This window comes from Cupressus sempervirens, chromosome 1, assembly GCF_028749045.1.
Source record: "Cupressus sempervirens isolate cs-2001-9-10 chromosome 1, ASM2874904v1, whole genome shotgun sequence".
NCBI lineage: Eukaryota > Viridiplantae > Streptophyta > Pinopsida > Cupressales > Cupressaceae > Cupressus > Cupressus sempervirens.
The window spans coordinates 431970431-431989976 of NC_143118.1; the positions used below are offsets into that span (position 1 = coordinate 431970431).

At 33.5% G+C, this 19546-nt stretch overlaps 1 long non-coding RNA gene across 1 annotated transcript in view; it reads right to left on the reverse strand.

Moving 5' to 3' along the window:
• Positions 1-1859: 1859 nt before the first annotated feature.
• The window catches only part of LOC149578125 (uncharacterized), a 30873-nt gene continuing 13186 nt past the window's right edge, over positions 1860-19546 (reverse strand). Inside the window, exon 3 of the long non-coding RNA XR_016355524.1 lies at positions 1860-2526. This is a non-coding gene — a long non-coding RNA (uncharacterized LOC149578125). The remainder of the gene's footprint in view (positions 2527-19546) is intronic.

Here is a 19546-nt window from a genome sequence, read left to right on the forward strand (position 1 = left end):
CTAACATGGATTCAAAGTCTCTTAATAGGGACTCATATATACTACATGTTGTAATAGACTCCTAACAGGGTCCATCCCCTAATAAGGAATATTTATATTAGTACATCATCTTGTGGGCATCATTCCCATCAAGGTTTTCCCTTTGATCAAGGTTTTCCCTAGTTAACATATTGATGTAATTGTGTATGTGCATCTTGTTATGGTTGTTGTTTACATTGGTTGAATGTTTAAGATTATTTAATGTTGATAAATGTTTTAATTATTGGATAATTGATTTACCCACCCCCTCTCAATTATCTTGGTGGACTATTGTTTCTAATAGATTTCTATACACATAGATACATCATAAATACATATCCAATAACACATTGCTAACCTTGTGGAGCACAACTCAATATTCTTTGATTGCACTAACCAAAATTCTCTCTACAACTTTGACTATTCCAACCAAGAAACATATATGTTGACATTAATGACAAATCAAATATGCCAAAAACATCTCCAAAGAAATACCATCAACATTCATGCTAACAATTTCCCCATTTGTATCAATGTCAATATATGATTAAAAATGATAAGTGCCAAAAATACCAAACTCCCATATTGACATCAATAAGTGTTTATTGACATCAACACAAACTACAATGCTTCTTTAAATACTCTCTCCAATATAACAATGTTATTCTTCCCCATAGATGTTTAAGGTTTTTCATGTATTACTCTCCCCCACTGACATCAATGAAAAAAGTGGCATTATGCCAATTCTCGAAGTTCAATCATCTCTAAAACAATATGAAAAAGATGCCCAGTACTAAAATACATTGTTATACAATACAATACTAAATATTTCTCAATAACTTTGTTAAAAATTACTACTAGACAAAAAAGGAAGCATCACCAATGGGAAGCATCACCAAAAATGCATTTGAGATGTAATAATATACTCAGAATATACTAGATTGATGCAATCCTGCATCAACTACTTTGAAGAAGGTTGGGGTATAACCAAAAGCGTGCCTCAAAGATACTCAGAAGTGTCCTTAGCCAAAGTTTTAGTAAATATGCCTACTATTTTTTCCTTTGTGATAACATACTCCAATTTTATTTCCTTTTCTACCACCTTCTCTTTCAAAGAATGATACTTTATTGTAATTTGTTTTGTCTTTGAATGTGAAACAAGATTCTTTGACATACTCACTATACTTGTGTTATCACAATGTATAATAATAGGTGATGAGCCTATAAAATGTCATATCTATATCCATTTGTTATAACACTTTACCCCATGGTTTTAATATATTTCCAAGCCATTTCCATACATTAACTTGGTTTATGAAGCATTAACTATGATTAATGATGTATTGATTAACAATTGCATGTATAGCTAGTTGATGCTAGAAATGATGATTTATTGTGAAAAATGGTTAACATTGAATAATAATATTCTTGAGGTGGTTAACATATTGTATGTGAGTTATTTGGGTTGTTCATGTAGCTGGAAAGAAGGAAAAGAAAGTTGACACTTGTCAATATTCAGTAAGTGCAAGAAATAAAGAAAAAGTTAAAAGCCAGTTCCAAAAAAATAGGCATATCTTGCTCAATTCTTAAAACTACAATGAGCAGCTAAAAACTTAGAGACTCTCATAGCTTGACTTGTCCCCAGTAGCGGTTCCAAAAATGTCAGCCTCCCAATTAGATCAATAACTTGGTTTACAAACACAACTCACGAATTAGACATCCAAAATGAGCAATTATATTTCTAATGGAGAAGGTTCATTTAAATTGTCAACCCAAGGACATATACTTGAAACAAGTTTGCAAAATATATGCACCATGAAACTCTCTAAGTTATTCTATCGTTGTAAAACATAAACTATAATAGTGCTGAAAATAAACTAAATACACACTAATGGCTGCATGAAACTGCATAGTAGTTGCTGCAGGAACTGTATATTATCTAAACTATTTACATCTCTATGTATGTCTACCTCTCTACCTCGAACAACCCTCTAACAACTTAACAAGTTTCCCCATCATCCTTTTAAATAAGGAAGAATCTTATTACAAAAGTAATGACAAAGTGTGCTGAATTTCAGTTCCACATTTTTAGCAATCCACTCAAACGCATGGATCTCCTTCATTATTGCGAATTAGATCAAACCACTTTACCATGTTATGCTCCTCATTTTCACCTTTCCAAATCATTTTTAAAATCTGAATTTCATTAAGAAATGTGGAAGTTATGGTCATTTTTTTGAAAGTGGTTTTATGCTGCTTGAAAACGTGCCACTTTTTCCTCAACCAACTTCTGATCCGTGTTGCTCATTAACTGCTTCAAACCAACTCAAATGCTCAAAAGGGTTTATGCTACTTCTTCTTAAATTTCCAAAACCATAAGTCATTCTTAATTTCATTAAGAATTGAGCAAGATATGCCTATTTTTCTGGAATTGGCTTTTAACTTTTTCTTTATTTCCTGCACTTGTTGAATATTGACAAGTGTCAACTTTCTTTTCCTTCTTTCCAACTGCATGAACAACCCAAATAACTCACATACAACATGTTGACCACCTCAAGAATATTATTATTCAATGTTAACCATTTTTCACAATAAATAATCATTTCTAGCATCAACTAGCTATACATGCAATTGTTAATCAATATATCATTAATCATAGTTAATGTTTCATAAACCAAGTTAATGTATGGAAATGGCTTGGAAATATATTAAAACCATGGGGTAAAGTGTTATAACAAATGGATATAGATATGACATTTTATAGGCTCATCAATAGGCTTTGGAAATTCAATACCTATGTATTTCAATATTTATTTCATTTAAATAATTTGATTATAGTTTATTTCTATTGCTACATACTCTGCTTCTATTGTAGATTGTGATATGAAATCATGTTTATTGCTTAGCTAAGAAACTAATCTTCCTCCCAAGAAAAATTCTCATGTTCTTGTAGGACCACATAGATCTCTATGTATAATTTCCAACTTAAATGATGAATACATTGCTTGGCAATGAGTTCTTCTATTTTTTCATTACACATTCTTTCCAAGCAATGGTAGAGGGTTTCACAATTTTAGGTAAATTTCTTACTACACTCATTGTACTAATCTTCACAATATTATCAAAGTTAATGTGACAACATCTTTTATGCCATAACCAATGTTCATAAATTTTAGCAACCAAACATTTCCACTGATTGACTGATACATTTCTATTATGAGATGTCCAAGGTAATTTTGTACCGAAAGCTTGCATTTCCTTCTTAAAGATTAATTTTTCGTGAAGATTCTATTTGACAATACAATGATTAGGGACAAAGCAATGAACATGATTATTTGAACATCATCTAACAAAATAATGTAGCTCCTACCCTTGATTCTCAAAATTAGGTAACTCATCTCAGACAGGGACATGCCTTTGACATAATTAATGAATGTAAAGTGTAAAGTGTTGCAAGATGTAAGACAATGACATAAATCCACCATTTAATTTCAGCTTGCAACATCTGCAAGCATTAATATATTGAAATAACATGAAGACGAGTGTGGAGAAGAGTTAGAAAAAAAATAAAAATAAAAAAATAATAAATAAGTGTTCGCCTTGGTAAGACATGTGTTTTAGTTTACACTCTAGACGTTGTTGATTCTAGGGCTAGGCAAAAACCATAGGAGAAATATGTATAGTGGACCATAAAGTCAATTCTTTGTTTTGATGGATTGGAGTGCTAGTAGGCTACCTAGACCTTAGACAAAACATCATGAAAATGTAGCTATAATTTCTCAAGAAAACTATGGGGATTAAAGATGGTCTCACTAACCCAGCGGGAGATGACTTGAACAAGAATTTGGATTGAATGATCCAATACAAACATAATAAGGAGATAGATAAAATTAGAAGAAAATATTCTTATGAAGAATTAGACTACAATGTAGACCAAGATCCAAAAAGGGAGGATTCCTCAAGATTGGATGTTGTTGGACCTTCACCAACCCACAACCATATGCCTTGACCTGTTGCATTTCTCTTAGTGGTAGATGAATAAATTTGGATATAACTTCAAGATAAGAATTTCTTCATGCTTGGTGATATTTTTCTTGGTTAATGTTTCTCGGGGTCTCTCGATTTGTTAATTAGCCATGACAGTGTATTTTGAACTATTTATGGTAGATTGTAGTAGTTGGTCTATCTTGTGATGGATGATTAGCTCTTTCAAAATAGTTAGGAGAAGCATTTACATGCTTAATGTTATCCATGTTTAATTTACTTATTAAGAAAATATATTTTTTTAAACTTCTAAAATTTAAGAATTTTCTTTACTAAATTCCTTTTTTTCCTTAAACAAAACTAATTAGACTAATGCATAAGCTATAATATAAAACTTTACATGAAAATTCTATTTTTCTAACACTTCAATTCCTCTTTAAGGGCTGATGGTAATTTTACAATCATCATCTATAGTGTTTGGAGGTTAGGAATAATAGTTTAAAACATCTAAGATTTTTGGGCTTAAGTGGTTAGGGAAAGGTTTCGTGATTTATGTCTTATGGGTTGAAATTGAATATTTCTTGAATGAGTATAGGTTGTATTTTTTGCATCAAAATCTAAGGTAGTGCATTTTACTATGGTTTTAAGTTTGTTCTAATATATGTATTAGTTTAATTTGTTTAATGAAGTGTGGTAGGGGGTTATTTAATTTAGTTATGTATTTAGGATTCAATTGATTTACATATTTGCATTTTACCAAGTGATATTTTGAGGGTGATAATTATGAGCTTTTATGTTAGAGATGTTAGTTAAGGGCTCGTGATTAAAGGAACTAAATTTAGGGTTCAAAGTGATTTGTATGGTTTTTTAAGTCTAGGTTGGTGACATGGGATTTTCAATTTTAGTTTTAGGGAATTTTAAGACCTATTGGGTTTTGAGGTTTTTAAGTTTTTTGTAACTATATTATTTTTTTGGAGGGTTTTAGGTTAGGGGATTACAGTTAAATAAGATTTGAAATTTTAGTGTTTTATAATTCATTGTATAGGTTTTAAGTGCTTAAGGGAAATACTAATAGACATTGGGGGTTTGAGGATAAGAGTCCAAGTTTTGAGGTTTAGAATTAATTATTTGAACTCTTGGGATTTTAGAGGGTTTTCTATTGAGGGTTTAAGGTTATAATTGGTAGTCTAGGTTAAGAGTTTGAAACTAGTGCTAATAAGCTTAAGCTTATTGAATTTAGGAGTTTGGGATTTGAAGCTTATCTATAAATATTTTAGAGTGCATTGGGGCTTTTAAAGGTATTAATAATTGAGTTCTCTTTATATTTTAAGAATAATATACATTTGGATATTTAAGGGCATTGTTTATGAATTTTTACATTTTGACATTACAAAATTATGTCAAACTTTAAAGGTTTTGTGTATCATCTAAACCTTTGAACTTTATTTTTTAGTAATTTTGGAGTCTACCTTTAAATACTTTAAGAGTAATAAGTAAGGATTTGGATATTTAAGGGCGTTGCTTCTGAATTTTTACATATTAACATTACAAAATCATGTCAAACCTTGGAAAATTTGAGTAACTTTTAAGGCTTTGAGGGGGATCTTATAGATTTTCAAATTATGATTGGGAGTCATTGGGAGTTCAAAGAAATGGAGTTTGTAGTTTACAAAGGTGAGGATTATTTTTGTTATAGATTTACATAATGAGGTTTCAAGACATTGGTCTTCAATAGACTTAAATAGTTAGGGCCTTTTAAAGTTTTAATATCTTGTGAACTTCTAGGTTCAATGGTTTATTAAGGTTGTAAGATAAAATTTAGCATTTATTTTCTAGGTTGCAAGCATGTTTACTTCTTCTAGAATTTAGAATTTTGAAGTTTTAATAATTAGGATGGTGTGGGGGTTCAAGGTTCATTCTTAGGGCATTGGTGCTTGGCATTATTAAATACTAAAGGTTACTATTGTCACAAAAATTTGCACCTTTGTCCAAATTTTTAACCTAAGGAAAACCTTGTAAAACATGGAAACAACCTCCAAGCTATGGAACTTGAACTGTGAGGTTGAGTCTTTGGAGAAGGCCGACTTCCTTTACTATTAGGATGCACCTAATTACACTTGGAGAAGAAAAGGGAGAATGAATCCATGAAAGAAAATCTACCTACTCTAACCTAATGGGGTGATGCACCAAAATAGAGTGTTTGACCTTGTCTCTACCCACAAATGCATAGTTAGCTAGTTATAACCTCAAAGAATATAGATTTAGACTTTGCCTAATCCAACAACCACATGTAGATCAGACAACAAAAGAATGGTATAGGAAGAGACTTCACTTAATATCATTCAAATGCCAAAGTAGATACAATAATGCAAATGCAGAATATGGATAAGAAATATCAACCAGAGGCAAAAGAAATTTTTCACATTATGTTAATGGCTAAAGAAGAATCAGTAGAGGGTTACAATGGCTCAGAGGCATGAGAAATTATAGTAGCATGCATAGAAGCAATACTAGAGAATGAGAGAAAGATCAACCCTTACAAAGATCACAAAATCTGCCTTTATAGCTCAGGCATAACCAAGATATTTCTAATTCAGGTTACTCCATAACCACTACCACTAAATTCTTAGAGAACAATCAATACAGTCCCAACAATAGATTTGATTTGGTACACTTGCAGAAACATGAAAATAATAGAAACCCTGGCTAGAACAAACCCTAAAGTGATGGCAATGGAGCCAATCAATGCCAAAACTCCTCAAAATGGATGATCAGATAGTGGGAAGTGTGCCCATTGCATCGTCAAAATGTAGCATTAACTTTGAGTGGTTGGGATTGATTAGAAAGATTGGATTGTGCAAGAAAACCCAATTTTCCTTCATTTTTGTCTTACAAATCAGCAAGGTCAATAGTCAAACAAAGCCCTGCAACCCAAATGAGCCATGTGGACTAGTAATATTATTTCCTTTTGCCACCTCGCAAGGTCTTTTTAAGTTTGACTACCTCATCGGCCAACTAACCGTGCCACCTTCCTAACTTAAATGTGAAAGCTGATGAAACTACCAACCTAACCATCATTGCAAATTGGTACTCTCTACCAGGGCCCACAAGGACACATGTCCTCATGTAACTTCCCCACATTTTCTAAAATTCTTGCAACTTCACAAAGAAGGGAAGCGCTAACTGTAGATCATTTTGCATCCGATGATAAAGAACACAACTAGCCCCTTGACTACATAGTTAGCATGTCGACCAATGAAATGCACCCAAATAGCCAACACGTGCCAACGCGCTTTAACAATTGCCTAATTGTTCTGAAAAGTTTACCTTTATAGATCTAATAGGAAAAGGTCCATAGAATCCATGTGGCAACAAGGCACTTGCCCACATTCACAAAAAACCTTGCATCTTGACCAACTAGGAAAACGCCCACCGTCAATCATCTTCAATCTAACAGTGGATGGAAACAAGTGATCCACTAACAACCTATGTCATTACCTCAGCCAACCAAGAGCCTTATGTATGCCAACTTGACTGACAACCTTAATTTACCTATGGTCTCACAAGGAAATAGGACCCACATGCCACATGGAAACGAGGTGTTTTCCCACTTTATTAAAAGGTCATTCATTTTGAGAAAGCGAGAAAGTGCTCACCATGGATCAATGCAAGATTTGATGGTGGATGAAAAGTTGCACGAGCCCAACAGTAAACTTAGGAGAATATGGAAGTATATAAGGTATTAATTTTATTTATTTCATATTTCCTTTAGAATTAAAATATTTTGAAATGGGAAGCAAACTTTTAACATTTGAATTTAAAAAATGGCAATTTGGCAGGAAGGCAAATTTGGCCAATAGTTACATTTTAAAGATTTTGAGGTTTTTAAAGTTTGCCTCTTTCATGATTTGCACATACTCATGGGGCAGTAAGTTTGTCTCTTTCAACATTCTAGTAGTTTTAAAATTTTAATCTATTGTATTAGTTTCTAAAGTTTAAAGTTTCTAAGTGTTTGATGTTTGGGTTTAAACATAGTAGAAAGGGCCAGGGGCTTTTAAGCATTTACAATTTCAAAAATTTAGAGCTTGATATATTTGCACTTCTGAGATTGTATGAATTTGGAAACTTTAAATTATTTTAAGAATTTGTGGATTTGGAACTTTTAATACAATTGCAAAGAAATGTGAAGATAAATAATAATATTTATTTTTTTTAAATCTTGGAAAAAAGTTTTTCTAATTTCGAAATTCACTTCTTAAAAAAATGTAGTTTTAAAGTTAGAAATGCTAATAATCCTCAAACCAATAATTTTTTGACAATATGTGAATTTGACCATAATCAATTGAATATCTTTGAAATTTAATGTGGCATTTATTTCCTAGTTCAACAAACAAAAAAATAGGAAGCATTAACATTGATAATTCAGGAAAGCTAAAACTAACAATGAATTATATCATTGTGAGAAAAAGGACGAAGTACAAAATATTAAAATCATCCTAAATCATGAAGAGGGAACTAGAAGGAATCCACCTCTAGAAGTGTAGTTAAATTGACAATATCCTAGTAGACTTCACAAATATTTTACTTATATCTTCTAGATAGCATCAATCACGAAGTGTGATTTCAAATATTGATGCTAAAAATTATTATAAAACCTAATCCAAAAGATTAAAGAAAAATGCAATATGGATTGTAGAAATCTGATAGTATCAAACCATCTTTGAAAAAAATAGTGTGTCACTTTAAGAAGAAGAAAAAAATTGTTTTGGTGGTGGAATGATGTTTGGTCCTTATTTTGTATAAAAGAGTTAAAACACATTTCATCATTTTCTTTGAGTTGAGGGCCTTTATTTTATTGGTAGTAGAACCAAGAGTGCTTTATCTTGTGTTTTGATTCTCTTTTAGAAATAAGGTCGACTAAAGGAGGAAGTCTTTTCAGAGACCATTAAGTTTTATGTAGGGACCCCAAAAGAACCTATAACAATATTGTGCTCTCTAATAAGTGTTATTGCCATTAATTTAATAACATCATTACACTTATATGAAGAGGAGTTGAAAGGTTGGTTTAACACAAAATCCCAATACCTCATAGTAGATTGGTAATCAAAATCCAATGTCAATATTAGATAGGCAAGTCGACAAAGAATCATCTAAAATGCATGACATAAAAAATTTGAATTTTTGACAAACCATTTTATGGCTAATTTTTCTCAAATTTAATCTAGTTATAGGAAACAACAAAATTTTGTTTGTCTTTGTATATAGTATATTCGCATATCCATGAGATTTTAATGCAAAGTGAGGATAAAATGACAAAGAACTAAACTAAACCCAAGAAATCATTGTCAAAATGTAAACTCTATGAGCATCCCATGTTTCCCTAACTACAACTACCAAGAATACTCCCAGATCGACATCTCAGTGATAATTCTAGAATGGGAGTATGCTTAAAATATAGATCTACAAGAATGTATGCAAGATCTATGGCTAAATGCAGATTATATGCATGTAACAACTCTAGAATGCTATTAAGTGAATATGCAATGAGCTAAACATGTGCTAAAATGATACTAAAATAACATGAAAAGAAAGCCAAAATGCTATCAAAATGACATGAACTTGCTATAATGACAATACTAAAAGAATGATAAAGAATGTGCCTGTAGTGCAGATGCCTAAAACTTGGGTCCCTTAGCTCTTGAATTTCTCTCTTATTTATAGGATTTTAGAAGGGGTTCAGGTAAGAATCATGATTTTACCGTTGACTGGAGGATGGAGATGAAATTGAAAATATCTCATAAGGGACCAAGAGGAAGAATCCAACAAACTTAATTTTGAGGATAAATGAGGATTTTTTCAATTCTTTTAAATGTAAAAGGAGGATTTTCACTTTTGTGAGGATAAATGACTATTGATTTAATAAATATTCTATTTATTTTCAAACTTTTGTCTTTTTCCTTTTCCCTTTTTGAATTTCATTTTATGATTTGAATTTTTTTCTCCTCTTTTTACAATGATTTAGGTCCTTTTTTATTTGGTATTTGATTGATTGATTGATTTGAAAGTCTGTCAATTTCCCTCTAATTTAATCCCTAATTCACATCCTTTGATCAAAATTGTGTTGTTTATGTCTTTTTGAATTTTGGGTGTCTACAAATGTCCCTCTTTGAGCTAATATATGAAGCATACAAATTCAAAGAGTGTCCCGATTCTCTAATTCTAGGTCAAATTCTAGTGATTAAATGTTTGTTCAATGATATTTTGACATTTCACGGTTAATATGATGTTTGACTATCAATACTTGATGTTTGATCGTCAATGATTTGATGTTTGATTACTGACAATTTAATGTTTGATTCAATGTTGATATTTTAAAATCCTTGATTGGATGCCTTAGTTTGATTTGATGTTTAAAATTTTGGCTAGGATAGAACATTTTTAATTTTTTAGAAAATTTGGATGCCCCAATTTGATATGGATATATTGCCCCCTCAAAAATGAAATTAGAAAAATGAATGTGCAAAATAGGAATATTTTGATTTTATTCCTCAAAAGGTGATTATTGATAGATGAAGATGATCAAGTTGGTTTAAAAAAAAACCCAATTCAAGAAAGTAAGCCAAAAAGTTATAATGTTGGGTAAATAAGTCAAAAAGGTCATATAAATGCCCCCAAAGAGGGTTAAATAGGTCAAAAGACCTTATACCCTTGTCATTTTCACACTCCCCTTTTGTTGTTAGTGATTTGGAGCTCTGAGCCAGCAAGGATGGTGGTCCCTTTACAAGAGCATAGATTCAAGAGGGGTTGCAAGTACAAGTGCCAGCTAATTACGATGCCCCAATACTTCATCAAGATCCTCCATTTTTAAGATTTTTGAATTTGTAGTTTTTTTAAAAAATTTTGCACAAATTTTTGGGGTAAATAAAGTAGATTAGATGTTTTAGTGCTTTTATCTATTCTTTTAGCAGCTTTGAAATTTTGTAGTGCATTCAAATAATAGTTTAGTGCATTTGCATGATGAATTAGCATATACGAAACCCTAACTTATGAGAAAATTAGCACATATAGTAAAAGAATAGCACATATATGTCATTCAACAATGCATATGAGTATTTCAATGCATTCAAGGGAACTTATAGTGCATATGAAACATAAAGTAGCATTTTTAAGTTTAATAACACTTATGCATTTTTGAATAGCACATACGAATGTTTGGGTAGCACTTTCCCATTACAAAGCACATCCAAAGTATGTAATAGCGCTTGCAAGTGTTATAATAGTGAAAATGCATCTTTAGCTCATTTATTTGTTCAAATAGCACACACAATTCCAAAATAGTGCAAATGAGTTCTGAAGCACATTTTCTTGTTAAAATGGCACTAATGGGGACTTGAAGAGCATAACAGATTGTGAAGTCTTAATATACCATACAACAACATAAAAGGCTAGACTATGGGTCTGTTAGGTAGTGGTCTATCATAACAACACAAATAATAGCAATCAAGGAGTAATAAAGTGATGTCTTAGGATTAATCTGATGATAGATAGATAGAGAATGATACCCCAACTAAGGATACAAAGTAGGGAAACAAACATGTCCAACTTAGGATGCTGAGTAGGACAAATAACAAGTCCAAGATAAGACCATTATCTGACTAGCTAGATATTTGACAGTAGATTAATGTATGATAATCACTTGGGATGAAAACTGACATTGTCATTTGATTGTTTGAATATGAACAGGTGTGTGGGTGAAAGCTCATGGTGTGAGGATTGTATCCATGGCCCTTTGTAGTAAATTTTTTGAATGAGGAGCTGCAGGTGATTGATAGATGTGGTTTCACCTATTTTCTATAGATGCCCTAGTTCTAAGTGAACAGAGGGCTACTGATAGTTGTGGTTGAGCAATAGCACTTGAACCACAACACCTTCCACATGCCCATGGGCGAGATGACTATGACTCTTGAGGATGTATATTGATTATTACAGATCCTAATAGTAGGAGACCTTGTGTACTATAATTAGACTATAGATGGTACTATGTTCAGAGATTGTTTGGAGATGACAACATTGGTGATGACAGTGTACCATGGTTCTAGATGTTGGAGTATGAACCATTGCTAATAGTGTTGGCTAGACTAATAGGAAGATTTTTGTTGCTAGATGGACAAGGGTGGGGATGTCTAGTTAGATGGGGGCAAAGATTTTCATGGGGTAGCTGCATATTGGTCCACTTATATCAAGATTTGCATCAAGTTGTATAGTCTAGGGCCTCATCACTATCAGTAGGGGTGATATTGTTATAGTTATGGACATGGAAGCATCTACCCATCACTTTCCCGATATGTGTGTGACAACATCCTTAGGAGATGCCTTACGTATACACATTTTAAGGTGTAATTATGCAGCCCCACCTAGGCAAGACAAAGTATTGGTGATAGATATTGGATGACAATGATGAGATTGTATGGAGGCCATACAGATTGATTGAGCCATGGGACAAGGATGATGATGAGATGGTATATTTATTTGGCCCAAGATATTTCTTGGTCAGATTCCCATAGTAATAGAAAGATTCTATTTCAGGTAGATTGTGAGACAGTTTGGGCAGCGACAGGGCATGCCCTAGGGATTAGCACATTATGCTCGGGTTCAATCAAAGAGGGTAGCCTGGGGGTTGACCTTAGAGTATGAGGCTTTTTCTGAGGCCTTTCTCTAGATGATAGATACTCCACAGCCATGGGCATTGAGAGATGGAGAGGCAAATGCAAGGATGGAGGGAGATATGTGCAATGGTTCTGTGAGCATCCATTCTTGAGATACACAGATCTAATAGAGCCTATTCTGGGTATCGATGAGCAGTTGAGTGGAGGAGAGGATGGGGATGAGGATGGCAGCCAAGGGAGAGGTAGAGGGAGGTGTTGGGCCAGAGGGAGAGCTAGAGGTGAAGTTAGAGCATGGGGGAGATATGGAGGTTGAGGTCGAATAGCAGTGGTACTACCGTGGAGGATTATTGCACAAGGTCTAGTGTAGAGGCTAGGAGATGTGGATGTAGGGAGATTTGGGGGAATCTATGGCCATAGTGGGGCAAGGGTGAGAGGAGGTATGGGAAGTGGTGGAAGATCTAGTCAGTGGGATGGTGATGTTGGTCACGACAGGCCCAACACTTCAAAGCCTTAATGACTACCACCAGGTTGTAGCTGATCTTGAGAAAATATAGAAATAATGCATCCAAAGGTGAAAATACAACTATGGCACCCACAGATGAGATGATTGATACCTTACCCAAGCACTCATAGGAGAGATTGTCTATCTTAATTGAACCGACATAAAAGGTCAATATTGGTACAGAGCAAGAACCAAGGATCATCTATTTGGCATAGTCTTTAAACATTCATTTGTAGACACCCAAAAATTGGAAAGACATAAACAATACAATTTTGATCTAAGGATGAAAATTAGGGATTAAATCAGAGGAAAATTGATAAACTTTCAAATCAATTAATCAATCAATCAAATACCAAATCAAAAAGGATCTAAATCATTGTAAAAAGAGAAGAAAAACAATTAACATCATAAAATGAAATTCAAAAAAGGAAAAGGAAAAGGAAAAAAGTTTGAAAATAAATAGAACATTTATTAAATCAATAAAGTCATTTATCCTCACAAAAGTGAAAATCCTCCTTTTACATTTAAAAGAATTGGAAAAATCCTCATTTATCCTCAAAACTAAGTTTGTTGGACTCTTCTTCCTAGTCCCTTATGAGATATTTTCAATATCACCTCCATCCTCTAGTCAAAGGTAAAATCCTAATTATTACTACAACCCCTTCTAAAATCCTATAAATAAGAGTAAAATTCAAGAGCTAAGGGACCCAAGTTTTAGGCATCTGCACTATAAGCACATTTTGAGTTATCATCCTTTTAGTATTGTCATTATAACAAGTTCATGTCATTCTGATAGAATTTTGGCTTTCTTTTCACATTATTTACTATCATTTTAGCACATGTTTAGCTCATTACATATTCATTTAATATTCTAGAGTTGTTACACGCATGTAATCTGCATTTAGTCATAGATCTTGCATACATTCTTGTAGGTCTATATTTTAAGCATACTCTCATTCTAGAACTGTCACTGAGATGCTAGTATGAGAGCATTCTTAGTGGTTGTAGTTAGGGAAACATGGGACGCTTGTAGAGTTTACATTTTGATAATAATTTCTTGGGTTTGGTTTAGTTCATTGTCATTTTATCCACACTCTACATTAAAGTCTCATGAATACACAAATATACTGTGTACAAATTGGCGCCCACCATGGGGCTCAAACTTAAATCCTCTATGATCTTCAATATTTATGTCTAATCGCCCATTTTTATTGTAGATCTATATTTTTTGTTGGTTTCTTGTGTAGATATGATTGGTTGCAAGTTCTACAAAATTTTAGAAGCTTTATAACAATAACATCAAATGCTCGAAGGCTTCCTAGACACACAAAAGGCCGGATCTACAATTCTTTGATGCTACAACACTTATGAACTTTGTTTTAACACTTATGGACAATATTCTAATGCATTCAAAGCATTTTTTAGCACATTTAAATCTTTTTGTAATGCATCTAAAGCATTTTGTAGCATATTTAAAGCTTTATATAGCACATTTAACACTTTTTGTAGTGCATTTACTAGTTTAAATAGTGCATATGATATATCTTATAAAACAAATTCTTATTCCTGTAGCACATCTAATAAAAGTTATAAATTGTTGAATCTAACTTCCAGATTTGATTCTTGGTTGTTTACAGGTCTTTACCAAGCTAACGAGAACTCCCAGACTACTGATAGCATGCGGCAGGAATGAAGACCCTCAAAAATGCACCTAGTCTTTGCCAGCATCAAACCAAGTAAGTGGACCTTGACCCTTTTTAATTCAAAGAGCAGCATTCCTAAGTTCAAAAACCTAGTTTAATGAAAATGTTTGATCTCACTAGCCTAAACAGGAGTAGACCTATGCTCTCAGAGTTGATTAAAATGCCCAACCTTTGGTAAAGATTAGTTATAATCAAACGAGGAAAGAACTCACACATATCTTAACTAGGAGCCTCTTGTCTTCTGTAGTATAAGGGCTTCTAATTGAACAACTTTTTATATTATGTTTGGGAAGTCAGGACAGTAGGGATATGCTCTCACTCTCCTAGAGTGATCAAATTCCCAAACCTATTTTTGATTTCCATTTTCTTACTTTCTACTAGGTAGGATTACTTAGCCATAGAAAGGATACCTCCTGAGTTGACTTAGTAGGGCTAGTGAGAGGGAATGCCTTCCAATCTTGCATTCCTAATTGAATGCTAGCCACCCATGTTCAAAATATAGCCTTCCTCTAGTCGTCCTGTCAGGGATTGCACCAAACCTCCTTAGCATTGGCGGGAAGCTCTCTATCACAAGAGAGATAAATTTGAACATTGTTGGTTGAAAACTAAAACCCACTAGTCACCAACTCTAGACAACCTTGTTGGGTAGCCCTTTTCTTCCATTTTCTAAGTACGTGTAGTTTTATATTTTATTGTCATTTCTACTATTATTGTGCTTGGATGTGTCTTAAAGCTTAATAATACACTCCAATTCATATCACAGTCCTCTCAAAAAGATGCCACTACAAAGTGATACAAAAACCAAGCTCAAAACAAGAACACTATTGAAGGACTTGGAATAGTGCATTTACTACTTAGAACAGTGCATTTGATCCATTATGTGATGCATCTAAATTCTACTATAGCACATCTGACTTCAAAATAGCACATTTGAACATTAACACAATGCATTTGCTTTGTAGAGTAGTGCCTAGTGAATAGCCAAATAGTGTATACACCAATTGTAATAGCGCATTTGAGCAATCCTATGGTACATCTAGAAAAAAACCTAAAATAGATGTTATCTATGTACATGACACAAGAAAACAATGGATTCAAATACCCTTTTTACTCATTAATATATTCCAAGATTGAGAGATCCTAAGATTGACTGTAATTATTTTTGAAATAAGAAAAGTTATAAGTTCCCTTTAGAGATTCTTAATTCAACAGTCATTATTGGTTCACTTCGCATATCAAGCTAGAAATGTCTAGAGACACACATCCCTTCTCTACTTGATTTCACAAAAGTGAACTTACCCTATCAACATTTCCAAACACCTTGTCAAACTTAGCTTATTACTCCAAACAAAACATGGTCAACAGAAACCCTCATATTGTGAAAATGCAGAAGAGTTAGAGGAATCCTATTCACATCTCATGTCACTATGTAAAACTAGTGTAACCTTAAAACCAAAAAGATCACCTATATGGGTTAGTGCCAAAGTAGCCAATAGAACCATCAAACCTACAAAATCTATGGATCTTATTGAACCTATCACACCAACAGATTTTTCATCAAATATAATTACCCATGAGTCACTGTTGTTCAACCAAAATTCAAAACCTTTTGCCAAAATGGGTTCATCCAACACGTGGGATGAAAAGAGCATCAATACTAAAATTGAAGACTTTCAACAAAATCCCAAGCTTGTTGATATCATGGACAAGATACTTGAAAAACACAAAGAACATTACATACTAGCATAAGCACAACAAGGTGCAAAATTGCCATCCAAGTTTGACATAACAAACCTTAAACAAGATGAAGAAGAGTCACCTTTAGATAATATCAAACAAAAACTACAAGATCTCCAATTGGAAATGCAAAGAATGAAGCAAGGAAAAACACAACCTATAGAATTTAGCCTTGAAAAGGTGTGTCCTCTTCCATTTGATAAAAACATTACCTTTACGCCCTTCCCTTAGAATGTGCACATACCACAATACGATAAATATTTTGGTACATTGGATCCCCAAGATCATCTTAGACAATTTTATACTCTAAGTATGGATTTCATTCATGACATGGCATATCTAATGCACATGTTTCCTAGAAGCCTTGGAGGACAAGCAATGGAGTGGTTCTCAAAACTACCCTCTAATACTAAATCCTTTGATCAATTGGCTTATATTTTCATTGCCCAGAGTTCTTATAATATTGAAAGGGAAGTAACAGTGATTGATTTGTGTAACATGAAACAACTTCCTAGAGAATCATTCAAGGTCTTCCCACAGTGGTAGATACACACATTTTTCAAGTATCATAGAGACATCCCAGACAAAGAGAAGACTGACATTTTCATCAATAGTCTCTCTAAACCAATGAACTATTGGCTCTAGCTCCAAGGACCTAAAGATTTTAAGACTACCTTAGATAATACTACTAAGGTAGAAGAGACCTTGATAAATAATGACATTATTAAGTTACCAAAAGATGGTAAGGGTTTCTTAAATAACTCCGCATATACTCACAATTCATCTGATCAGTCCACTAATAAAAAAAAGTCATGGTGGAGAAATAACATCAAAACTGCATTCAATGATGGGTGGTTGAAGCTAACCATATTAAACCACAAACCCAACCCCATTCAAATCAATAATATCCTATCGTCAATAACACCAATCCAAACACACCTCAACAAGATAATGCATCTCCATTTTATCAACATAACATGGTAACTCCCTTAACATATAATCAATAAGTTGCTTATAATCAAGCTCCTCCTCCAAGAAGATATTAGTCTTTCAACATAACCAAGGAGTATACACCTATTGGGGTGTCTTATGAGAGTGCTTTACAAAACCTCTTGGTCAATGAACTCATTGTACTCCCAGAGGCCAAACCCTATGAACTGCAAGTTAAACCAAAGTGGTGGAGTGAAAAGCATTTTTGTGCCTACCATGAAATAGGGAAATAATTATTTCACCCTTAAGGGGGCCATACAAAAATTAATTAATGATGGAACTATCGAAGTAAATAACTTTAATAGCAATGAATACCATACAGCCTTCAAGAACCCTTTCATGACCCACGAGGAAGGGTGAATCCTCTAGAGCTAATCAGAGTGCACCTCCTCATGATAAGGTTAATTATGCTCTTCACTACGATAACACCATCAACATTATCTCCAAATTTGATGGTGTCATAAATGTCATCATAATTAAAGATAAAAACAAGAAACAATCATCAAATGTTGTTACCTGAGGCCGAGCCTCTAAAGTCATTTTACCAAGGCCCATGACAAATTTTGATCATGTGGCTATGAGTTCCTCCATACCCAAATATAACTTGGTCAACTAGTTACTCAAGACTCCCACCCATATCTCTATTTTTGAATTGTTGCAAATTTCCCTTAAGCATAAAGAAATCCTCACCAAAGCCTTAGTGTCAAATGACCTTGATGTTAGTAGATTTCAAAACATGGTCAGCAACCTTGTTGCCCCTCACTGTGTATCCTTTTCTACTCAAGATGAATGGTTGACATGTCATCTTGAGCGGAAAAGGATACATAGTGAGGGGAGTTTTGGGGATGAATGGTTGACATGTCATCTTGAGTAGAAAAGGATACATAGTGAGGGGAAACAAGGTTGTTGACCATGTTTTGAAATCTACTAACATCAAGGTTGTTTGGCACTAAGGATTTGGTGAGGATTTCTTTATGTTTGAGGGAAATTTGTAATAATTTGAGAATAGAGATATGGGTGGGAGTCTTGAGTAACTTGTTGACTAAGTTGTGTCTGGGTAAGGAGGAACTCGTAATCACGTGATCAAAATTTGTCACAGGGTCTAGTAAAATGACTTTAGAGGCTTGGCCTCAAGTAACAACATTTGATGATTGTTTCTTGTTTTTATCTTTAATTATGATGACATTTATGGTATCATCAAATCCAGAGATCATGTTGATGGTGTTATTGTAGTGATGAGCATAATTAACCTTATCATGAGGAGGTGCATTCTGATTAGCTCTAGAAGATTTTCCCTTTTCATGGCTTATGAAAGGGTTCTTGAAGGTTGTATGGTCTTCATTGTTGTTAAGGTTATTTACTTCGATAGTTCCATCTTTGATTAATTTGTGTGTGGCCCCTTTAAGAGCAAAACAATTGTTTGTTAAGTACCCCTTGTTCTGGTAATAGGCACAAAAATGCTTGTCACTCCACCACTTTGGTTTAACTTGTGGTTCATAGGGTTTGGCCTCAAGGATTATAATGAGTTCATCAACCAACAGGGTTTGTAAATCACTCTCATAAGACACCCTAATAGGTGTATACTCCTTGGGTATGTCGAAACATTGATATCTTCTTGAAGGAGGAGCTTGATTATAAGTGACTTGTTGATTAGATGTAGTGCCTACCCCTAGTTCGTATTTCTACTATCATTGCCAAACTCTTTTAGGCCATTTTTATGCTTATGATTAGTAGCATTGTTTTGAGATTATCAAATATTGTTTTTCATCCAGTTTATTATATGATGAGATTACTTGGTACTCTATATTTCATGTATGCATGATGATTACTTAGTGATTTCAGTTATTAATGATGATTAGTTAGATGGCTTATTATCAAATGTGTTTTCTTATGAATACTTACCCCATACTACATGTGTATGGTATGCATTTTTATTTTCTTTATGT